The sequence below is a fragment of the Triticum aestivum genome, chromosome 7D, assembly GCF_018294505.1.
Source record: "Triticum aestivum cultivar Chinese Spring chromosome 7D, IWGSC CS RefSeq v2.1, whole genome shotgun sequence".
Lineage (NCBI taxonomy): Eukaryota > Viridiplantae > Streptophyta > Magnoliopsida > Poales > Poaceae > Triticum > Triticum aestivum.
Window position 1 is genome coordinate 511,490,414 of NC_057814.1, and position 6,731 is coordinate 511,497,144.

The window sequence follows — 6,731 nt, forward strand, 5'->3', positions numbered from 1 at the left end:
CTAGGTGCTACGCATCCGTCCGACACACGCGACCACCCCGACAGGACTATGCTTCGGTGCCTTAAGGCACCTGCCTTTGTGTCCATGACATGTGGGCCCAACAGGTGGCTGGCCCACATGTCAGTGACCCAAAGGTAGTTGCCTTTAAGGCACCGAAGCAGCGTCCACCCCGACACGACCCTGGTCTGCCTGGTGCGCCTACATTTGAGAATGCAAACGAATCTGTATGTATTACCATGCCCGTGTTTTCCTTGCAATAATTAGTCATTCGAAACGAGATACTCCATCCATTCACTTTTGTAAGTCGTTTCAGACAACTTAAAATGAACTGTTTTGCACATTGTCTGAAATGTCTTCAAGGTCTTATAAAAGTGAATAGAGGGAGTACTATAAATTGATTAATGAGGAGTTATTTAAAAAAAATCAAAACGGTACCCACGCTAACGTGGATTAGAGTGTGTGTCACATAATTAGTTATTTGAATTAGAGTGTGTGTCATGTAGTTAGTTATTTGAATTAGAGTGTGTGTCACGTAGCGATCTCCAATTCTAACGTGGATTTCGCATTTCACTGTATCCATGCTACTTTTTTAATACAAATTCATATGTATATGATGAACACCATGGTAGTGAGAAAACTTTTGGATGGATTCAAACATATGACCTACAAAATAGCACAACAAACTGAGTCAATGCCAACTTTTCGAAACTTAGTATGGCACGAATTCAAAATAATTACCCGTATGCCTGGTCCTCGGTTCAAATCTTACAATGTACACCGAATTGAAACATCGATATTAAGTCTCGTACTATGTACATTCAAATGTTGTTTTTAGCCCCCCCCCCCCGCACAAACGCTACATACTTCCTGTATCGGTCAATCTTCCTCTCCTAACCACCTTAGGAAGCTATCGGTTTCCAACACACGTTCATTCTTTCTCTCCATGTTTCGATCTCTAAGTCTCTCAACTACACAACCCCTTTTTCCACTCTGTTACCAAATGTATTTACCTCACACACCCGCCATTGCACCCCATGCCGAGCTCTCTCCCTCTCACCCTCTCGCGCTAAATACATGCATTGCCTATCTAGCCCCCCAACCTCTCGTGCGCACGCACGCACGTTGTATATCTAGGTCACTCCCTCGAGACAGTCTCACTCTTTCTTCCGCAGGGCGGGCCACACTCGCTCAATCTCGCTCTCTTTATCTGAGTCTCGTGTAACCTCGTTTTCTTTCACACACAAATGATATATCTCCCTGTTCAGGCCTCGATCGACACACTCTATACTCTCTCATGCAGATTGTCTATCTAGGTCAGTCCATCCAAGCCGCCGCCACTCTTTCGACCTCATGGTGGGCCACGCTCACTCAATCTCTCTCTCTCTCTCTCTCTCTCCGTATGTCTCGATTGACCTCGCTCTTTCTCGGACAAAAACGATATATCACCATGTTTGAGCCCAATTCGACCTATTCACATTGTATACTCTCTCACGCACATCGTCTATCTAGGTCACTCTCTCCAACCCGTCTCACTCTTTCGATCGCACGGCGACCCTATGTGATCGGTTGACCTTGCTTCCTCCCACGCACAAAATATATCTACACGTCTGTGACTGGATCATCTCTCAAGCTCTATCTTACAGCCCTCACCCTTGCCAAAAAGCTCAATCGGACAATATCTCTCCAGAGCATATATATTTGTTCAATGAATGTCGGACCACACTCACTTTGTCTCTCTATCTATATGTCTCTCGATTGACCTCGCTTTCTCACACCGTATCTTCCACGCGTTGAAGCTACTACCTCTCCATCCCTCGCAAAGCCGGAGCTATTTACATTGCGAGGGGCACTCCAACCTTGGATTAATTTGTGTAGGCATTTATTCCGGTCGGTTTAGATTATATTTTCGTAGCATTCGGCCCACAACTACTCCAAACACCGTTGCAACCCACGCAACTCCCCTAGTTGATTTCCCTCTGGCTCGGTCATTGCTCTCTCGCACGTCCTTTCTCGCCTTCAACGTCGCACCATGGTATTATTGAAAAAACTATGTTGTTCTCTTTAATTATTATAAATAAGCTACAAAACTACACACCGATAGTCCACTTGGAATGGAACAAATTTCGACCCACAAATTAAAGTGCTACAAACTACACACCGAGGGGCCCACATGTCATGAAACAAATTTGGACCCATATACAAATTAAAAAATAAAGGACGAGGATCGAACATGCGACCGGGCCTTCAAGCTGCACGTCAATAGGCAACATACGTAGAATAGCAATGTTTGTTGTACCCCCTTTGTTCACATAATGTTTTTATATTACCACAACCTAATTAATGGATAACATGTAATATTATTTTTAGTATTATTCGCCTTCACTTACTGGTGGGTTCCATGTGTGCTCTCTCTCTCTCCTCCCCTTCTGCGTTTAGACGCACGGGCAAACAGGAAGAACTCGCGGGCGATGTTGCCGTTGACCATATCTCGACGCGTTCACAAGTCACGGCACCAGTTTCACGTACTAGCAGCACTAGTCAGTGTGTACGTGCAATGCACATTAATTTGGAAGTATATTAAGTGCATGCGGATATTAACTACTAGGATATTATTTGCGTGTTGTCATGTGATTAGCACTATTTTTGGCATGAAATTAACTGCACGCTAAACGTGTTGAGCGCTCGACATTGAAGCAGTCTAGGTCGTTGGATGACAAGGAATACATGTGGCTTGATGACGTTTTATATTTAATTTGATACGGCTCTAGCAGAACATTCAATCGATCAAACCATACATTTCGTTCAGTCTGACTCCGACTTTAAATTATAGGACGATCGATATAAAATAAATGGAAATGATAAACGTTCGGATTTTAAGCATGGCAATCCGAATGTTTTTCATGGCAAATTTAGATTACGCGGCGGGGGCAGGGGCGTCTCGCGGTGGGAAGCGGCCCCTCTGCCGTGCTCTGTGTGTCGTCGGGCCACTGACCGACGGCGACGGCGGCGTCTTGCGCCATTGTTGGCGTACTCCTGGACGTTGGCCTAGCTTCAAGGAAGGCCAAAATGTTCTGGACTTCGGAGCGAGTCAACTGGCGGGACGAGGCGACTGGCGTTGGTGCAAGGAAGCGGTCGACGGCGGCCATCCATGCCGCTGAGGGGGGCACTGGCACCCGCGCGGGGACAGGCGCTGTCAACGGCGCGGCGGAGACATTCGTGTGCACGGGCACCGGCACGGGCGCGCACGTCAGTGCACACGCAGGCGCATGCGCTGGCAGGTGCACGGGCACCGGCACGGGCGTGCGCGTCAGTGCACGCGCAGGCGCTGGCAGGTGCACGGGCGCGTGAAAGTCGGTGGGGACCTCGTGGAACCCCGTGGGATCAAGCTCGGCGACAATGTGCGGCTCCCAGCCCATCAATGCCACGGGGATGGGCGCTGGCGCAGTCGGGGCGACGGGAGCCGGAACGGGAGCGGGGACAGGTGCGGCGTCTTCCCGCAAGGCCAGTTCAAGCTCGTCCCAAAGCGCCTTATGTTCTTGAGACTCCGGCTGGGTGTTTTCCTCAGGAAACTGGAACACTAAGGGCAGACCATCGTGATGCGGCATGGCGTACGTTTAGGTCAGGCTAGTTGGAGGTAGACGACAGGAGAATCGGAGAGGAAGAGAGAGGATTGTAGCGATACCGGGTAGTGCAGGGTTGATTTTAAACTGCGGCGCCGGCGACATTAAAAGTGGGAGCAGTTGGGACGACGGTGGGCGGCGGAGCCTGGTCAAAGGGCTCGCCTCCCGGTGAGCCTGCACAGCGGTCTGCTCGCATGCCTCCCTGACAGCCAGCGCAGCGGTCTGCTCGCACGCCTCCCGTCGACTCACACGCTTGCTCGGACGGCACCTGCCGATGAGAAGCGGGGACTCGTGGCGGCACGTAAACGCCCATGGTTTCAATAGTGAAAGCGTTCGCCTTAACGTGACAGGTCTTTGTTCCAAAATACCTTGGCTCTTCATTTGTGCAACTTGTCATAAGCAGCTTGTCTCAAATTGAAGAAAAAACTTACGAAGTAATATTTGTGCCATATCACGTGACCATGCTTAGTTTCAAGAATTTATGCTCACTTTTGGATTTTCTGAAATTTAAGATCCAGGATTCGAAACAATATCATAACCTACATCATGCAATAAATTTTCAAGCCGTACATCTGTCCTGTTGTATTTCTTAAGAAAGGATTTGGTCAAACATTTTGCTTAGTTAGACTTCAGACAAGTTATATATGCAGAGTAAAAGGATAATCCCTCCGTACCAGTGCATTGCCTGATATATTAACTCAAGTACTAGGCACGAACAAACGGGCTCAATTCTGTGCTCATCCTGGTGTAGTAGTAGTAGTACTAGGCAATGCAGTTGACGGGTGACCTTGACGAGCGGCGACCGAGGGAATTGGACCGTGCTCGGCATGGTAGGTAACGTTGTCTAGTTACTAAAGCATCCCTGTGTTGTTCATCGGTAGTCATTATGGACCGGGGACATGAGGGGAATTTCCTAGGGCTGGAATTCTGGCCGCCAGATATTTTGACTTGAAACACTGAGGCTCGACTGGTTGGGGTTGCCTAATGTGCGTACCACGCACGCCACCGAAGGACATGAGCCCGATTCTTTTTAGGATCAACACGAGCCAAGGTCTGGCTGGTACGCCGTTGGGTCCTACCATTCGAGAATACGAAAGGAACCTTTTAAATTGTCGAATGAATCTATGTGTATGACAATACCCGTATTTTCCTTGCAAATACTAATCTCAACGTGGTAATTGATTTATGACGAGTTGTTGAATTAGAGTGAGTTTGTGATATAGTGATCTCAACGTGGATTTCACATTTCATGGTATCCCTAGTAAGTTTTCCAATGCAAATTGAAATTTAAAAGATGAACAATATGGAGGTGAGAAAACTTTGTATGTATCAAGCATATGACCACACACACACACACACACAGAGACACACACGCACGAACACAACAACAATCCAATAAGTATAGTGCATCTATTTTTCCAAACCATGCATGTATGACACGAATTCAAAAATACTCCTTCTATTCCTAAATATTAGTCTTTTAGAGAGTTCAACAAGTGACTACATACGGAGCAAAATGAGTGAATCTAGACTCTAAAATATGTCTATATACATCCGTATGTGCCAGTCCATTTGAAGCCTCTAAAAGACTAATATTTAGGAACGAAGGGAGTAAAATGTAAGAAATCCATGGTCCTCAGTTCAATATTTAAAATGAACATGAAACTGAAACATGAATATTAAGTCTAGTACTACAGTACATGCAAATGTTGTGTTTAGGCGGAGCTATGATTGTCGGGGGTCAACCCCTCGACCTTAGATAAAATTGCGGAGCTCTGTTTAGGGTTGTTTAGATTATATTTGTCCCCACCCTCCCAACCACCGATTGGTTGTGCACCCCCACCCCTCCTCCCCGGGAGAATATCATGTGCCCCCATACCTTAGATGCTATATGCCGATACGAGTTGCTTGGAGCTTGTAGATCTGAGATATAGCAGCTCACATGATGTGTCTTAATATTTTTGCAGGAAACCTTGATGAGTTTGAGAATTGCACACAATTTGTACAAAAACTACTTAGATGCCCTTTGATCCCATATCCAACGACCTCGAAGCTCGTTCACCGTAGCATCTAAGATGAAGGAGGACATCATATTCTCATGTATGTAAGAATATCATGTGCTACCACACCTTAGATGCTTTGGTGATACAAGCTCTTCGGAGGCGTTGGATTTGTGACCCAACACCTCCTCGGTGGTTCGAATGGTTTTTTGCAGAAAAGCCCCAAAAGAGTTCGGCCACTGCTTACAAGCACAAAGACTGCTCAGATGCCATTGGATCTCAGATCAAACAACCTCCAAGCTCGTATCACCGTAGCATCCAAACTGCGATAGCACCTTATGTTTTCTCGCACAGGAGAGTATGAGGTGCTCCCGCACCGTAGATTCTATGGTGATACGAGTTCACTGAGATCTAACGGCCCACAGTAGGAGGTTTCAATGTTTTTGCAATATACGACTCATAGAGTTTGGGAAATGCGCAGAAAGTACAAGTACTACGCATGTGCCATCTGATCACTGATCATACGACCTAGATGCTCATATCACCGTAGCGGGTAATTAAGCTACGGGGAGCACCTAATATGAGCACCGAGGAGGCGTTGGATCGAAGATGTAGCGGCACACATGAGGCCTGAATGTTTTATTTGCAAAAAAACCTTTGGAGAGTTTGGAAATTGCTCATAATTACAAAGACTACTCCCAAGCCATTGGATCTCACTTCCAACGGTGTAAAAACTCGTATCACCATAGTATCTAAGCTGCGGGGTGGATGTGATATTCTATGTCGTTGTCATTTTTGTTCGTAAACTTGCAAAATACGTGTAACTCGTGCCGTTACTTGTCTAACCGCGCAAAGTGTTTGTTCAAAAAAAAACCATCCTACACTGAAATATCAGAACAACACACGGGGGTCCCACTTGTAATCAAATTTGGACCTAAACTAACAAATCTGAAAGACGAGATTCGAACTGGCAACCTGGACTACAAAGCGTAAGTCGATAGCCTGAAAAATCGAACGGTTGTTGGCTTTGTCCCATAACTTGATTTATACAGTACTTGCGTTGAGTAGAGTAGAGGGATGCCTCGTCAACACGTGCATGACCGTTGTCTCA